This window comes from Anolis carolinensis, chromosome 2, assembly GCF_035594765.1.
Source record: "Anolis carolinensis isolate JA03-04 chromosome 2, rAnoCar3.1.pri, whole genome shotgun sequence".
Lineage (NCBI taxonomy): Eukaryota > Metazoa > Chordata > Lepidosauria > Squamata > Dactyloidae > Anolis > Anolis carolinensis.
The window spans coordinates 137,946,867-137,965,364 of NC_085842.1; the positions used below are offsets into that span (position 1 = coordinate 137,946,867).

Sequence of the window (18,498 nt, forward strand, 5' to 3'; positions counted from 1 at the left end):
GCACTGTGTTATTTCAAGAAATTTGCAGCATTCACTTTTGATACTGTGTGAATAATTTAATCCTACATTTCTTACTATGCATTAATATGGACCAATTATATAGCCTTCTGCCAAGAAATGTTCATTTTAAAATCCAGGAGGTACAAATGATGACATGTGGCTCATTCTCTTGTCATCTCATTAACAGTTGACCATAATAGGTGGTTAACACTTTGCACATATCTTCAACTATTAAAGTTCCAGCAAATTACTTTCTACCTGCAATATATTAGCACAGCAAAGGTGTTCACATCTACCACTGTGCATAATTCCAAAGATTATCAGGACTAGGCAGTTTGAGGTGGAATCTGCCGAAGGCATTTGAAGCCTGACTCCCTACAAGGTAAATGTGCAGACTACAGATAAAAATGGCTTATTTTCGTAAGTTGTCTAATGTTGCAAAAACACATTTTGGGGAGTAGTTAAGTGATTGCTATCGCCATAATGTGGAAACAGTCAATCACTGTTTTATTTGTTTTTAATCTCTCTCTCTCTCTCTCTCTCTCTCTCTCTCTATATATATATATATATATATATATAAATGTAATGTGCATTTTACTATGGAGTAAACAACAAAACCACTGAACCAAATCACACCAAAAAGACATAGTCATCCAAAATATGTCTTTAAAAAAAAACCCACCTAAAAATATAAAGTTCAAATTGGAGGATAAGGAAGAGCCATTGTCATGCCACCAGAAGGCTCTCATCTGCTGCCCTGTGCCTGTAAGGTTCTAAGGGAGCGGATCTTAGCCTCAGCTCCTTCCAGCTTCCAAATGGCAGTTATTTTTGTCTGATAGGATTTGTCAGTTAGTGTAGCACTGGAAGGAAGCATAGGAAGCTAGAAGGAGCACAGAAATTCACATCATGTCATATCTGTATTAACTGAAGTCATGTCTGAACTGTATTAATTCAAGTCACATCAGAATTGTATTCAAATTAGATTAAGACAGTGCTGTATAAGACAGTGATACATAAAGTTGTGTCAACATTGTATTAAAGTCAGTGCAAAGATATGTAGAATCCAGCCATGTCAGGACTTTATACTGTGTAGCAATAACCATCCAGAACTGAATAGACTTCAAAGATTTCCTTTCCTCACAGAGACTTTTGATTTCCCAAATACAGTCTACGATCTGTCCTTTGTGCTATGGTGCCTTCCAGTTCATTTAGTTAAGCATGGAGGCAGCACAGCCAGTTTCCCCCTTTTTGGGAAGGAAAGGCCAAGGAATTTCATAAAGGAGAGTTACACAGAAACGTTTTGAAGTAATAACCTCTTAAGAAAACATTTGAAATCCATTTGTAATCCATCAAGCATTTTGTACCATATTTATGTTCCTGAAAATCGTCAAGCTGATGTACCTCAAAAGAGTCAACTAAACAAATAGTTCTTGTTTCATCATATATAAAGTCTTACTCTCATCTCTAAACCTCAAAGAAATAAAGCAAGGCTCCTGAACCCAAAAGGTGGTGGCAGAAATAGACTCTCCCCACAGTGTCTCGTTCTTTCGCTTGCACGTGTTTATAGTTGGCAGTGGCTGGGATCTTGAAATAAAGATTGTCCCCTGCCTTAGTGGTGAGGGGGACGTGGGTTTAAAAAGAGAATTTTCAAAGATACTTCCAATGTCTATAAGTCCCATATGTTTTGATTGACCTAAGTTGCAAAAGGCTGATGTTTGAGAAAGGCCTGCGCTTGAGATAAAATGCTGATGTTTGGAAAAAGAATTGTTCCAGAGAAAAAGAAGTTACTTTCAATAATAACAATACATAAAGTCAGAACCGGTTACCCACTACTCCCTCAGATTTCCATATGGTTTCGAATCTATATTGCAACAAGAGGAAGATAAGGAGGTACTGAAATCAGGGTCAATAACATGAAAGCACCATTGTCTAAAGCAGGGGTCCCCAAACTTTTTAAACCGAGGGCCAGTTCACTGTCCCTCAGACCGTTGGAGGGCCGGACTATAGTTTTTTTTAAAAAAAAACATAAATTCCTATGCACACTGCACATATCTTGTGACACTGCTTTTGGCTAATAAGATGCTCAATGTCTGGTTCCATATTTGTTCCCTCAGGGAGGAAGCAGCCAGGCCTTGAAGCTGCAAGGCTTTTCAATATTAATCAAGGTGATTAATTGCAACATTCTCACTGGCCTCTAACAGAGAAGAGTTATTTCTCCCACCCTGGACCTTTTACAGATATATAAACCTCCCTTGCCTAGTTTCCAACAGTCCTCACAGCCTTTGAGGATGCCTGGCATAGATGTGGGCGAACGTCAGGAGAGAATGCTTCTGGAACATGTCCATGCAGCCTGGAAAATTCACAGCAACCCAGTGATTCTGGCCATGAAAGCCTTCCACAACTCAGAAGAGAAATGTTTGCGTTGTACACAAGGGATTCCTAGCCTAAGGAACCCTATGAAATATATAGGGCTGCCATAAGTCCATGCATGCAGATCTTTTTCCTCAATGCTGCAGATTAGAACTGCTCAAAAAGGTGCACAGCTGGTTGGGGGATTTTGGGAATGGCAGTCCAAAAAGTCACTTCCCCAATCAATCCCCAAAGGTCTGCCAAGGAATCCCAGGCACCAGAGGCTTTCACTTGCCTAGTTTCCAACAGACCTCACAGCCTCTGAGGATGCCTGGCACAGATGTGGGTGAAATGTCAGGAGAGAATGCTTCTGGAGCACAGCCATACAGCCCGGAAAACTCACAGCAACCCAGTGATTCCAGGCATGAAAGCCTTCAAAAGCAATGTCTTTATTACAGAAGCAGCGCGGAGGGAGGGACTTTAGGACCCAGCTCGCCCTTTTCCTCTCCTTCCTTCCTCTTCTACCAAAGCATGGACGGGGGAGAGAATTTAGGAGCCCGATCACCGGTCTCTTGTTTTTCCTCTCCTGCCTTCTCTTCCAAATTGGCAAAAGAGACAGTGCGTCGTCTTCTTCCTCATCCAAAGCCATGGTGAAAGCACTGCTTTGGAAGAAAAGAAGGAAGGAGAGGAAAGTATGCCACCCAGCCTGCAGCCATGCTACCGCCGCCACCACTTTGGAAGAGAGGGAAGGAGAGGAAGAGGAGAAGGGCGACACGCAGGCTCCTAACGTCCTTGCCATGCCTGCTACTTCGGAAAAGAGGAAGGAAGGAAAGGAAAAAGAGAAGTACACGTGGGGGCTCCTGAAGTCCCTCCCCCGCCTGCCTGCCCGCTCGCTGCCAACAGCCTTCAGAAGCAGCAGCAGCAGCCTTCCTCCTCTTGGCTGCCCGTCCCCCATCCAGAACGAGTAACCCCCGGGGGGCCGGATAAATGGCTTCAGCGGGCCGCATGTGGCCCGCGGGCCTTAGTTTGGGGACCCCTGGTCTAAAGAGTCACATGTTGTTACAGCATAGAAAACCAATGGAATTGCATGATGGTTAAGATGCTTGTGATGTAGCCAACATTAGACGAATGGGGAAATTATCTTTGTAAGCCAATAAGGATATGCTTACTATTTTCTGTAGAAGTGATAAAAACCCTTGCAACCATTTTGAAAGGGCGACAAATCCTTTTATTGATTGCATTGATGTATGCATGTTTTTGTCGTTATTGCTAAGCTCACAATAGTTCTTTTGCAGTTTGAAGATCCAACATTCGTGGTGTCCTTCCTCACCATCTCCATAGAAAAGGGACTTCTTTTACATCTTTGCCCCTTCAGTGGGATCCATTGTTGCATATTTAATGGTGGCAGCGTCCGGATATGAAAAATATTAAAATCCAGTAGTTTATGCGCCGGGATACGAAGTGATAGAATCTAATTTAGAGCTGAGGTTTACCTCACAGAAAGAAAAATGGCACCTCCTAAGACGAGGCAAATGAATGCTGAGAATGTGACAGAAGGTGAAGACGTACAGGCTAGAGATGTGGAGGAAGAAACACGAGAACAGCCAGTTGAAATCCTGAGATTGAAATTAAAAATGAAAAGGATGGAGTTGGAGACCGAGAGGGAGAGAATTCAATTAGCCAAGATGGAGGCTCAAAAAGAGAAAGAGTTTCAGTTAGCCGAGATGGAGGCTAAGAGAGAACAGAAGCAAAGGGAACATGAGAGAATGATGTTTCGAATAAGATTCCAGGAGAGAGACACAGAAAGAGAAGTATTTAATCCATATATTTATAGTGATTTCTCAGCCAAGCTAAAGACATTTTCAAAATTTCAGAAAGGCGATGATATAGAAGCCTTTTTATCATCTTTTGAATGGACATTTGTGGAGCTTGAGATTTCTGAGGAGAATAAGATGTCATATATCAAACCATTGATCTCAGGAGAATTAAACCAAGTGTATGCTGATATGAGGGATGAAGAGATAACAGATTACCAGTTATTTAAATAAAAGGTGAAAATAAGATTTGACATAACACCAGAACAAAGCAGAAGGAATTTTAGAGAAATAAAGAGGAAAACAGGTGAAACATATACACAATTAGGAGCAAGATTGGATAAAGCATTGGATCAGTGTATAGAAGGAAGCAGGGTTACGACATTCAAACAGTTAAAACAACTGATAGTGAAGGGCCAAAGACGTGCTGGTAGTCCTACAATCTCACTGAAGGCAGGAGCCCCCTTGGTGAAGAGGGCAAGTTTAGCAAAGACACCAAAAGTTGAATCTTCAAACTGCAGAAGCTGTTTATTGCGAGCTTAGCAATAACAACAAAAATGCATACAGGAATGCAATCAAAAGTTTTGTAGCAACCTGAAAAGGTTTGCAAGGCTTTTTCTCACTATTACAGAAAGTAGAAAACATATTCTTAATGGTTTTCAAAGATTAATAATTTCTTTGGGCTAACAATTCACTACGTCATAAGCATGTTTACTAACACGCATTTTTACTGGTTTTCTCTGTTTTAACAAGCAAAAGCAACATATGATTCATGAACAATGGTCTTTTCATGTTCTCTGACCCTGAACACTGCACCTGCTTATCTACTTCTCTTGCAAGCATAAGTCCAAAATGGCTGGGAAACTTAGGGAGTGGTAGCTAGCCAGTTCTGTCCTGATGTACTGTTATCAGGGCCGGCCCACCACGGAGGCCACGTGAGGTGGCCGCCTCGGGTGCAGGTCCCCGGGGGGCGCCGCCAGGCTTCCCCTGCCCCGGCGGGGACCATGGGCTCACTCGCCGGCGAACAGGAAGGCCTGTTCGGCGACGAGCAAGCTCCACATGGCCGCTGCCGGCTGGGCAAGGCCAGCCAGGCCAGGGCACTGGGCGGGAGGCGGGGCACCGTCAGGGTGGTGCCCCGCCTCCCGCCCAGCATGCCCTGGCCCCCCTCCCGCCTCAATCAGCACAACTAATACTTCACTGCAGGGACCTCCGCTGCAGTCTGGCCTGCTAGAAAAGGCCAGACGGGCGAGCGGGAGTAGAGTGGGAGGCGGAGCCAGCTCTGACGCCGCCCCCCCCCCCCCCCCGCCCAGCGTGCCTTGGCCCTGCCTCCCACGCAGCGTGGGAGGCGGGGCCAGGGCACGCTGGGCGGGGGGGGGAGCGGCGTCAGAGCTGGCTCCGCCTCCCACGCTAAAAAAGCCAATGGGATTCTGGCCTGCATCAATAGGGGAATAGCGTCTAGATCCAGGGAAGTTATGCTCCCCCTCTATTCTGCCTTGGTCAGACCACACCTGGAATACTGTGTCCAATTTTGGGCACCACAGTTGAAGGGAGATGTTGACAAGCTGGAAAGCGTCCAGAGGAGGGCGACTAAAATGATTAAGGGTCTGGAGAACAAGCCCTATGAGGAGCGGCTTAAAGAGCTGGGCATGTTTAGCCTGCAGAAGAGAAGGCTGAGAGGAGACATGATAGCCATGTACAAATATGTGAAGGGAAGTCATAGGGAAGAGGGAGCAAGCTTGTTTTCTGCTGCCCTGCAGACTAGGACACGGAACAATGGCTTCAAACTACAGGAAAGGAGATTCCACCTGAACATCAGGAAGAACTTCCTCACTGTGAGAGCTGTTCGACAGTGGAACTCTCTCCCCGGGGCCGTGGTGGAGGCTCCTTCCTTGGAGGCTTTTAAGCAGAGGCTGGATGGCCATCTGTCGGGGGTGTTTTGAATGCGATTTCCTGCTTCTTAGCAGGGGGTTGGACTAGATGGCCCATGTGGTCTCTTCCAACTCTACTATTCTATGATTCTAAGGGCCCACCCAGACAGGGGCCCTATTGCACTTTTACTGAGGCGTCCATGAGACAAAGCAGGAAACCCAGCTTTATCCCGTATTAATTTGATAGCCCATTAGACCTGCGCCTTTGTGAAAACTGCAGGTCTAATGGGTTATGGGCCCCATTTGGGATGGCATGTAGACAGCCAATGGGCAAAGCCCGCCCCCCCGCCCCCCCGGCTGTGCGGACTTAAACCCCCTTTGGAGGGGGTTTCTTAAACCTGCTCCGAAGAGTGTTTGATGTATGCCTGGAACTGCCTTAAAACTTTATGCAAAGTTTCTCTACCCAAAATTAGAGGACTGAGCAGAACAAACTTTATGACTTCAGGAGAACTTACATGTTAAACTGGGAAAATCTGTGGTTAACAACTGCTTTGCCCTGTCTCATTTGATATTTGACAAAACATATAGTGGGAGTTTCATATGTAATAAAACATATGCAGTGCAACTTTTGACTGCAGTGCAACTTTTGATGCAATAAATAGAAAACCTTTATGGGAAAAGCTGTTAAAAACAGATATGAGGTAGAGGCTTTTCTTTCATATAAAGTCTCTTTGTAGGAACACTAGAATGGAAGTTCTTCTTCTTCTTCTTTTTTCATTCAGTTGTTTCCGACTGTTCGTGACTTCATGGACCAGTCCACACCAGAGCCCCTGTCGGCCATCACTGCCCCAGTTCCTTCAAGGAGTATGGAAGTTAGCACTGGTGTAAGCAGGGCCGGCCGGAGATATTTTTTAATGGGAAGCGGGGGTGCTGAAAAGCACCCCCGCCACCGGCCCCGCCTCCCGCGCCCTGGCCCCGCCCAGCGTGCCCTGGCCCCGCCTCCCACGCTGCGTGGGAGGCGGGGGCAGGGCGATTAGTGAGGGGGGCGGGGCCACAGTTGGCCCCGCCCTGGCCCCGCCCAGCGTGCCCTGGCCCCGCCTCCCACGCAGCGTGGGAGGCGGGGCCAGGGCACGCTGGGCGGGGGGGCGGGGCCAGAGTTGGCCCCGCCTCCCACGCTACTCCCGCTTGCCCGTCTGGCCTTTTCTAGCAGGCCAGAAAGCAGCGGAGGTCCCTCCAGGCCGCAATCGCGGCCTGGAGGGACCTCCGCTGCTTTCTGGCCTGCTAGGAAAGGCCAGACGGGCGAGCGGGAGTAGCGGAGGCGGAGCCAGCTCTGACGCCGCTCCCCCCCCCCGCCCAGCGTGCCTTGGCCCCGCCTCCCACGCAGCGTGGGAGGCGGGGCCAGGGCACGCTGGGCGGGGGGAGCGGCGTCAGAGCTGGCTCCGCCTCCGCTACTCCCGCTCGCCCGTCTGGCCTTTCCTAGCAGGCCAGACTGCAGCGGAGGTCCCTGTAGGCCGCGATTGCGGCCTGCAGGGACCTCCGCTTCATTCTGGCCAGCTAGAAAAGGCCAGACGGGCCAGGGCGCACTGGGCGGGAGGCAGGGCACCGTCAGGGCGGTGCCCCGCCTCCCGCCCAGCCTGACGGCGCCCCCCCGGGCCTGCGCCCGAGGCGGCGGCGTCAGGTGCCTCAATAGTGGGGCCGGCCCTGGGTGTAAGTCATGTCTGGACAAAAACATTGTCACAAGTAAAAGGGCAGGGTTGTATTTTAGCTCTACTTCTTTTTAAATTTTATATTAATGATGTAGTTTTAGCAGTCTGTGATATTAATGATTTTATATGTCAAATGTTTTGGATAAACTAGAAAATATTATTTCATAGGAAGATATGATTTTGTTAACTATCCCGTACACATTACTGAGAAAATTTAGTACATACTAGCTGTGCCCGGCCACGTGTTGCTGTGGCTTATGGGAATCACTTGTTGGCCAGGTGGAATAGCAGTGAATAGCCTTGCAGCCACAAAGCCTGGCCATTTTCTTCTTATCCGAATCCTTGTTTGGTGAGCTGGAATACAATGGAATAGGCTTGCTGCTTGGAAGGCTGGGTACTTGCGTTCTAGGGGAATGGTTTTTTGGCCAATTTGAATTGCACTAAATAACCTCGTTGCTTCAAAGCCTGGCCGCTTTCTATATAGGGGCATCCTTCCTTGGGCAGGTTGAATGGGACATAGCCTCATGGCTTCAAAACCTGAGGGTTTTCTACCTAGGGGAAATCTTGGTTGGCCAGGTTGAATAGCACTGAATAACCTTGCTGCTTCAAAGCCTGGCTGCTTTCTACATAGGGGCATTCTTCGTTGGCCAGGTTGAATGGAACAGAATAGCCTCATGGCTTCAAAGCCTGGGGGTTTTCTACCCAGGGGAATTCTTGGTTGGCCAGGTTGAGCAGCACTGAATAGCCTTTACTGCTTGCAAACCTGGCCGCTTTCTACCTTGTGGAATTCTTGGTTGGCCAGGTTGAAAGCAATTAATAGTCTCAGTGCAGCAAGTATGAATGCTGCAATTAGCCACCTTGATTAACATTTAATGGCCTTGCAGCTTCAAAGCCTGCCTGCTTCCTGCCTGGGGGAATCCTTTGTTGGGAAGTGTTAGCTGGCCCTGGTTGTTTCCTTTCTGGAATTTCCCTGTTTTCAGGGTGTTGCTCTTTATTTACTGTCCCAATTTTAGAGATGATATTGTTCTGTATTATTATACCGCAGTAATGATTATATATTATATTTATAGTCTTATATTATCTGCTTAGAACTGGATTATATGAGGCTCCTTCTACACAGCTGTATAAAATCCACACTGAACTGGGTTATATGACAGTGTGGACTCAATCCAGTTCAAATCAGATACTGTGGATTATCCTGCCTTGGCATTCTAGGTTATATAGGTGTGTGGTAGGGCCTTGAGTCTACACCACCATATAATCCAGTTCAAATCAGATAATCTGTATTTTATAGGCAGTGTGCAAGAGGCCTGAGTGAACAGGCCCTGGGCGCCATTTCTGGCTGAGTGGGTTGCTAGGAGACGAAGCGGGCGGAGCCTACCCTTCTAACTGGCAGCAAGGGGGGGGGGAACAGTTCTTTCTCATCCTCTCATCCAATTTGTGCTTAATTTTTCTAGGTTTTTTTGATTGAAAGACATTTTGGATGACTATGTCTTTTGTGGCCAAATTTGGTGTGATTTGGTTCAGTGGTTTTGTTGTTTGTAAAACAAACATTACATTTATATATATATATATATAGATTGTCAGAATAATTTAGTAATCAACCACACAAAATCAAATGTTTGGCAAGAAAAGAAAATAACATACATAGTTCTTAAACTCTAATGAAACAGAGCAGATTAGTTATTTTATTTATCTGAGATTTCCCCCTTTCTCTAGAGGGTTTTGGATCTTTAGATAGTTGAAAGCAACTGCCTATGCCCAATCTTTAAATGAGTTTTTGAACTGGAGTTACTTAGGTTCTGTACAGCCAGACTTAAAGGCAAAAGTGTTAACTTTTGGTGCAGAAATCTGGGACTTTAACAATAATAAGAAAATTGAAAGGATTCAGAACTGTTTATGTTTGATATTGGAAATATTGAGTCTCCCGAGCTCATATAATTAGATCTGAATTTGGAATAACAGCTGTTTCACACTTGATGCATGTATGATTATTAAATTATTGTTGTAAAATGGATTAAATACGTGAAGATAGGCTCCCTAAGAAATGTTTAAATTAGAAATTAATCAAAACTTCAGAGAAATTGTGACAAGCTCACTTTTGTAAAGTGCTATCAAATTATGGCTTTAGTGTGGAGGCCTTATGTTTTCAGCTCTAAAGGTAAAAAAATCTTTTTAAGAAAAAAATCTTTTTAAGCCAAAGATATTAAATGTTAATAGCACTTATAGACATACAACCTTGTCAGATACAGAATCTAGGAAATAAATAGCAAAAGCATAAAATTAATGTGAAGAATAGTATTTATTTTTGAAACTTTAATTTGAGTAGATAGACACAATAAAATAAACAAAGATTTTGGGGAATCTCAGTATCAAATAAGAGTTTGTATATGCAGTTCAACAAAAGTGGATGATTTGGCTTATTAAAAGTAATTTATCTCCATTTTAGGCATGAGGAAATTGAGTTAAAATTTTACTTGCAGAAACCAGATTAAGAGAAAATGATAAATGCTTCATAAAAGCAGTGATAAAGCCTTTCTTTTCAAGCAGACTTTTAAAGAAGAAACATTTTTTCTGAGTAAGACAGAGGAAGCTGATGGGGATTTATGTATATGTATTATTTTAATGGTTTTAACTATTTATTTTTAATTCAGGCAGTCCACAAGTTACAAACATCAATATTACAAACAACTCATTGCTGGGGGGGGGGGGGGGGTTGAGACAACAGGAAGTGGGAGAAATCAACCCCTCGGAAGGGAAATTCATTATCATGGGGAGAAGGTGTCTCCACTGAAGCTTTATCACCCATCTTTGTTTCCACAACAAGCCTCTTTTTTTTTCAAAATCCAATGATCACAGGGACAGAAAGTGAGATGAAATCCTCTGAACAGGGGCACAGACAGAATCACAAAAACCACAGTGGTGTCAATCCTGTTGGAGAAAGCAACTTCCCCAAGCCGCCTCTATTTGACGTTTGTCTGTTTTATAATGTGTTGGTTTGGGATGGACTGCAGATAATGTGACTGGCTCAGTATCAGTTTAGAATGTTCAGTTTTAAAAGGATGTCAGAAGTCAGTTGACACTTGAGTCTGTTCGAGTGTTTCCCATATGGTCTGTTGGCTTTACTGATTTACTAAAACCACACTGATGGCACAGGAACAATTGCTTTAAACTCCAGTTTGGGAGAAAGGCAGGATATAAATTCAACCAATCAATAAATGAAATTATTACATCTGAGTTCTTCACCATCAAATATTATATTATATTTTTGACATTAAGTGTCTCTTTATACTATGGGATCAGCAGCTGTGTCCCTATGAAGGGGCAAGGTTGTAAAAGATGTAAAAATACTCCTCTTAATCCAAAGTCAAAAGCAGGAGGCCCCTTTTCTGTGAAGAGGGCGAGGAAAAACACCACAAAAGTTGGATCTTCAAACTGCAAAAGAACTATTTATTGCGTGGCCATAGCAATGAGACAAAAACATGCATACATGCAATCAAAGGATTTGTCCGAATTTCCAAAATGGTTGCAAGGGTTTTATCACCTCCACAGAAATTAGCAAGCATATCCTTATTGGCTTACAAAGATCATTTACCCCATTTGTCTAATGTTGTCTACGTCACAAGCATCTTAACCATCATGCAATCCCATTGGTTTTCTATGCTGTAACAACATGTAATTCTTTAGACAATGGTGCTTTCATGTCATTGACCCTGACTTGTTGCAAGTATATGCTCGAAATCGTATGGGAACCAGTTCTGACTTGATGTATTGTTATTATTTGAAAGTAACTTCTTTTCTCTGGAACAACTCTTTTCCCAAACATCAGCATTTTCTCTCAAGCGCAGGCCTTCCTCCCTCAAACATAGGCCTTTTGCAACTTAGGTCAATCAAAACATATGGGACTTATAGTCATTACAAGTATCTTTGAAAATTCTTTTTAAACCCACGTCTCCCTCACCTAAAACAGGAAAATGTGGCCCTTTTTAAATTATTTTAAAGGAAAAGTAGCCTGGAGTTTATTTACACCAGCACCACCACTGAAGTCAAACCAGATTTGCTTTGTACCATAAACGCAATCCTGTGCTTTTGAAGGCTTTCATGGCCGGAATCATTGGGTTGCTGTGAGTTTTCCAGGCTGTGTGGCCATGTTCCAGAAGCATTCTCTCCTGATGTTTTGCCCACATCTATGGCAGGTATTCTCAGAGGTTGTGAGCTCTGTTGGAAACTAGGCAAGTGGGGTTTATATATGTGTGGAATGTCCAGGGTGGGAGAAAGAACTTTGGTCTGCTTGAGGCCAGTGTGAATGTTGCAATTGGCCACCTTGATTAGCATATAATGGTCTCTCAGCTTCAAAGCCTGGCTGCTTCCTGCCTGGGGGAATCCTTTGTTGCGGGTAATTGTTTCATGTCTGGGATCCCCGTATTCAGAGTGTTGTTCTTTATTTACTGTCCTGATTTTAGAGTTTTTTAATACTGTGTGCCAGATTTTGTTCATTTTCATGGTTTTCTCCTTTCTGTTGAAATTGTCCACATGCTGTGAATCTCAATGGCTTCTCTGTTTAGTCTGACATAGTGGTTGTTAGAGTGGTCCAGCATTTCTATGTTCTCAAATAATATTCTGTGTTCAGGTTGGTTCATCAAATGCTCTGCTATGGCTGACTCCCCTAGGCAGGAAGCTGCCAGGCTTTGAAGCAGCCAGGCTAATCAATACTAATCAAGGTGGCCAATTGTACCATTCACACTTTCCTCAAGCTGACAAGAGTTCTTTCTCCCATCTTGGACCTTCCACAGATATAACCTCCCTTGCTTAGTTCCAACAGACCTCACAACCACTGAGGATGCCTGCCACAGATGGGGGCAAAACGTCAGGGGAGAATGCTTCTGGAACATGGCCACACAGCAACCCAATCCTGTGCTTTGTTCCGCTTCCAAGCCAAAGCAGGGCGCAGCATTCCCCTATAGCCCTGCAGAAGGCGCTGCAGGCAGCCGTGTCACTTATCATCCCATGGCTCTATGATAGCTCTGTAGTCTCCTTTAACACCGACAGCAACATCTCCTTGGATTCTGGGCCCAAGAGCTCACCGGCTGAGGACTGTAAAGGCTCTCTCCCTCAAGGGCAAATACAGCGATCCCGAGTGGAACGTAGAGCTATAACAATCTACTGTGAACTCAGAAAGTCCGAGGTGCCGGCGTATATAATGCTTCCTGCTTGCATGCATTCTCCGCCTGACTGGGGATGACGTACTTCCGCTTCATGTGAGCTCCCTGCGTGCGTGATCCTCCTTTGGATCCAGAGGCGGCGGAGGCGCGCGGCGACGAGGAAGGCAGTGTTGGAGGCAGGGGCGAGAGTGGCGCGCGGCGGGAGGGAAGGAGGGAGGGAGGGGGGAGGAAGGAAGCCTCTTCGTTTCTATAGAAACCCTAAAGGGCGGCCTGGCCCAGGAGCGGAGGCCTTGGCGCTCAGGCCTTCATTCCCCCTCATGCTGATCTTGACCCGCAGCGGAACCAGGGCTAGGGCGCTGCTGAGGTTGGTTTATACCAGACATGGGGAAACCTGGGCCCTCCAGCGGCTGAGGGGGGAAAGGAAAGGGCCTGAGGCTGTTAGGAATGGTGGGAGTTGAACTCCAAATCACCTGGAGGCCCAAGTTTTCCCATGCCTGGTTATATAATTGATTTAAAATGGAGGCTCCCCCTTTCACATAATTCAAAGACCAATAATAGTAGTCATAATCGCAGTAGTAATTGAAAACTTTCTCACTTACTTCCCCTCAGGACTCGAGGTGGGGTACAGCATAGTTAAAATACATAGATCAGGGGTCCCCAAACTAAGGCACGTGGGCCAGATGCGGCCCTCCAAGGTCATTTATCCGGCCCTGGCCCTCAGTTTTAGATTTAGGCTCGCCCAAAGTCTGAAATGACTTGAAGGCACACAACAACAACAGTCCTAATTAACTTGACTATCTCATTGGCCAGAAACAAGACCACACTTCCCATTGAAATCCTGATAAGTTTATGTTTGTTAAAATTGTTCATATTTTTAAATATTGTATTGTTCTTTCATTGTTGTTGTTGTTGTTGATTTTGCACTACAAATAAGACATGTGCAGTGTGCATAGGAATTTGTTCGTTTTTTTTAAAATGATAATTTGGCCCTTCAATAGTCTGAAGGATTGCGGACTGGCCCTCTGCTTAAAAAGTTTGAGGAACCCTAACATAGATAAAAATGTAAAACCCTGCTCAGTTCACCAGAACTCTGAAGCAACTGACAATTTAAAAAATGTTCTTTTTTAAAAACTGTTTTTATATACAGCTGAATAATGTTACATTAAGTTAAGTTTGTCTTTATTTGCTTTTAAATTACTGCATTTCAATATTGCTTGTTTACTTAGGAGATCCCTTGTTGTCCGGGTAGGATGGCCTTCCAATGGTAGTGTCTTGACTGTGGAGATGATTTTGGTCACTCTTCTCTCGACACCTTTCAGCTTGTAAATATCCATCTTGAATTGTAGTGCTCAAAACTTAACTCCATATTCCTGATAAGGCCTGACCAAATCAAAATAGAGTCGTCGTCATAGGTGATCACCTGTGGCCCAGTATGATGGTCTTCCAAGTGTAGGGTCTTGGCGGTGGGTCCGTAGGTGACTGTAGAGACCTATTCTTGACCCGTATGGTCTTCCACAGTGAGGACATCAGTTTCCAGGTAGAAGGCAGTCCCAGTCAAGGTTGGCTTAACGAGCCTTCCCTTGGCACGTTTCTCCCTCCATTTGTGCCTTTTCAAATTCCACAGCACTATTGGTCACCACTGACTTCTAGTTAGAACGCTCAAGGACTAGAGTTTCCCCGTTCTCGATGTCTATGCCCCAGTTTTTAAGGTTGGCCTTAAGACCAACTTTAAATCTCTTTTCCTGTCCACCAACATTCCGTTTTCCATTCTTGATTTGGGAGTATAGCCACCAGGAAAGGCGGGTATTAAATAAAATGTATTATTAATATTATTACTCTATGTCATCCCAATTTCAAAATACCAGTGTGCCCTATTAAGATTAAAAGGAACTAAGGTATGCAAAGGGATATTGTACCACCTTTGCGACCTAACAGAAAAAGAGAGATGTTAGTACAGTAGAGTCTCACTTATCCAACATAAACGGGCCGGCAGAATGTTGGATAAGTGAATATGTTGGATAATAAGAAGAGATCAAGGAGAAGCCTATTAAACATCAAATTTGGTTATGATTTTACAGATTAAGCACCAAAACATCATGTTACACAACAAATTTGACAGAAAATGTAGTTCAATATGCAGTAATTCTACGTAGTAATTACTATATTTACGAATTTAGCACCAAAATATCATGATGTATTGAAAACATTGACTACAAAAATGCGTTGGATAATCCAGAATGTTGGATAAGCAAATGTTGGATAAGTGAGACTCTACTGTAGCAGCAGCTTTTGTAGACTAAGCCTACATTCTCAGATGCATGGCCTAAGTAGCAAAGTCATTTGATGCTATCAACTTCTTTCTCTCAGTTAGAATAATAGCATAATAGAGTTGGAAGAGACCCCAGGGGCCATCTAGTCCAATCTCCTGCCATGCAGGAAAGCACAACCAAAGCATCCCTGACAGATTTCCATCCATCCCCTGTTTAAAGGCCTCCAAAGGAACTTCACAGAAGGACTATAAGTTCAGAGCAGCAGGTGATGGAGATCATTCCCTTTAATAATGGGAAAACATTTCCCCTCCTGTAGCTCTGAAAGAATGTGTATATGTTGGCATTATGTATGTTGTTCTATATTTAAAGGGTGAGCATTTCTGTCAAATGTGATTTTATCTGTGCTGCAACTTGGTTTATCTAATTTTGGAGTTATTCCTAGGGTGAAGCCTCCTTACGTGTGAACATGCCAACTCTACTTTCTAGGACTGCTGGATATCTAGTGAGGTAATGCATCCAAATTATGCAGAGCTATGGTCTTCAAATTTTTATGTTAAGAACACAATGATGTTCACTGCAAAGTGTGGGCTGGGAAATGGTTACTGTGTAGCTGGACTTCCTGAGACCCAGCCTTATACCTGCTAACCTGAACCTTGCCCTAGATAAAAAAGAAAACTGGCACACTCCTTCCTGGGGTCTGCCCTATGCAGTAGCAGGTGTGAACATTCTACCAGTATTTTGATGATCATGTATGATACTGCATACACGTCTAATCTGGCTTCTACAGAAATTTTTACTACAGTCTGTTTTGTCTGGATATTTAAAGATTTGAGTTCTTTAAAATATAAGGTAGGGGCTAATCACAGGGAGCTGCTTTCAGGTAAGGGATCAATTCCTTTTTCTGTTAGTTTTCCATTGTGCCCATGCTCATTGAATCCCCTTCGGTTTAACCAAAAGCACCAGAGTAGGGGGGAATCAAAAGGTTTTTTTCAGTTGTCCCAGGAGTGAGGCATATAAATATTGCCTGCACTACATAGGACAGGTTGCATTCAGAAGCTGACGTACATCCCTGAATATGATGTAGACCACCCTGTAGAGGAGAAAGTGGTAGTTGAACTTCTTCTTGTTCACTTAGTAGTACAACAAAGTATATTTAGTCTTCAGTGTATGATGTTACTTATGCTGTTTAAACTCTGACAGTTTCAAATTATTTTAGGCTTGTCCAAGAAGGCCATGCATAAAAATTGCAGAGAATTGGCCTTGTGATTTCTCTCGTTAGAATTTACATACTTTTTTCTTTTAAATATGAAAATTTTGCATTAGTGTAGTTTACATTGGTATGTTGAACATTCCTTGCTTGAAGTTAGAATGAAACTCTGTCAAGATACACATTGTATTTATCATAGGTGCTGATGATATAAAGGATAAAGGAGCAGAAAATGAATATAAACTCTATGCCTTATAGGTGCATTCCATGTCTTTCAGATCTTCCTGGGGATATTCTGGATGCATACAGGTGAATTCATAGTTCATATTAGGTCCTAAATTTCATTAGAACTAAACATTATGTTTCTCAGCTGCACTATAAGCTTGGGGAAAAGCCAACCTCCACAAGTCCCTCTGTGGAAAGAGGGCGGGGTATAAATAAAGTTTTTTATATTATTGTTGTTATTGTTATGTGCACTATAGCTCTCTTGCAGTGCCACCTGACTTATTGATGTATTGTGTTTTTTATGTTTTATCAGTTAATATGTTATCACGCCTTTGTTCTTTTCCTTATTCTACATTAATCAAGTTGTGGAACATGTTATCTCAACCATGCTTATAAAGAAAGGGCTCTGTCACTCTACACTGTCATAATATGATATTCACTTTAGCTACCATGTTGCATTGTATGGTGTCCTGGGATTTGCAGTTCATGGAGGAGTATTTAGGAGTCTTGGCCATAGAGCTCTTGGGCATAGCTACACTACAAACTTCAAAATTCCACAGATCTTTGCTATGGCAGTTAATGTGGAATGATAGCACTATAATTATGATCTTAAGAAACTCAAGGTTTGACATAGATATACTGCTGATAGTATCACTCTAATACATGATTGGAATAATTTCTTTTTTAACTTAAAATCAGTAAGTTTTAAGAGAGTAGATATATACAGATAGGATGTAGTGTTGCCTGTTTCATTTAAGGATGCCAACTAATTCACACAACAGATATTGTTTGAATTACTGGAAGGTGAAGAATAATTGCATGCCTATATTGGGAATAAAATCTCTTAATAAATGTGTATGTCAAGCCTGAATGTGAGATATGTTGTGGTTATCTTGTTATTAGAGATTTTGGGGGGATAATGTTTTCCCAAGGAGTGGAAATAAGCAATAGTATTAGGGCAGTTTGAGCTACACACTCTGTCCTTACATAGGTAGCATATTAGTTTTGTTTACCTTTGTTAATAGAGTGGTAAACTAACTGGCCACCTTGGCGCAGGGAGCCCTTGTGTGCAGTCTTGGAATGCCTCTGTAAAGGTGGCCAACATTGTTCCTCAAAGTCTGGATCCGTTTCCAGAGCATCTGCTAATCAGAAATGTTGTGCACATGCAACTTATCATGAGTGGCCAGGGAATCATTGATTAGAGGCTTTGACTAAAATGACCCAAGCACAAATAACCCAGAGATGTCAAAGACTCAGCTAACTTGCCCTTACTACTATATTTTTGTTCAGTTGCTGTATATAAAAAGAAAATCAGGGTTTGCATGGCAGCAGTTTCTCAAACTGTATTGGGTTGTGAGATTTCAATGACTCATGTATGGGACCAGGAATCCACAGATGAGGCTATAGCTGCTCAGTTCTGACTTTGCCTCTTTTTGTTGCCTTTTTTTAAATTCTGCATCAGTCACCCTGCTAAACCCAATGCTGAGATTTTAGTAGAATTATCCATTCTTAGGTCGGGTTACTTACAGTGTCTCTGAATAAATCACTGGCCTAACTGCCAGTCCATAAACAAGCTCAGATCAGTAATTTAGAAATGTAGGACGTGGTTGGTAACTCTTTGTGTTGAACACTATGAATAAAATCACCAGGGTTAACTGAGAAAGGCAGGTAACTCTTTTTTAAAAGCTGGGGGAATTTTCAGATTTTTATATTTCCTCATTGTCTCTCACTTTCCAGGTAAACATTGATCAGAAAGCAAGCATCAGGTACTGCACTGAGAAGACCATCATCATATTCCTTTGTGATGTCTTTTTCTGATGTAATTCTGGTTTAGTCATAGCAATTTAATTAAAAGCTAATCTTCAAATATTACCACGATTTGTGTCTCTTAATTTTT

General features: G+C 43.4%; 1 long non-coding RNA gene and 1 other non-coding gene across 2 annotated transcripts; both read left to right on the top strand.

Moving 5' to 3' along the window:
* Positions 1-13,081: 13,081 nt before the first annotated feature.
* LOC103277823 (uncharacterized) lies at positions 13,082-18,473 on the top strand. The gene is made up of 2 exons (XR_010002891.1): positions 13,082-16,685; positions 18,339-18,473. It is a non-coding gene; the product is annotated as an uncharacterized LOC103277823 (long non-coding RNA).
* LOC134297269 (small Cajal body-specific RNA 16) lies at positions 15,753-15,938 on the top strand. Its single transcript, XR_010003997.1, has one exon. It is a non-coding gene; the product is annotated as a small Cajal body-specific RNA 16 (non-coding RNA).
* Positions 18,474-18,498: the final 25 nt, after the last annotated feature.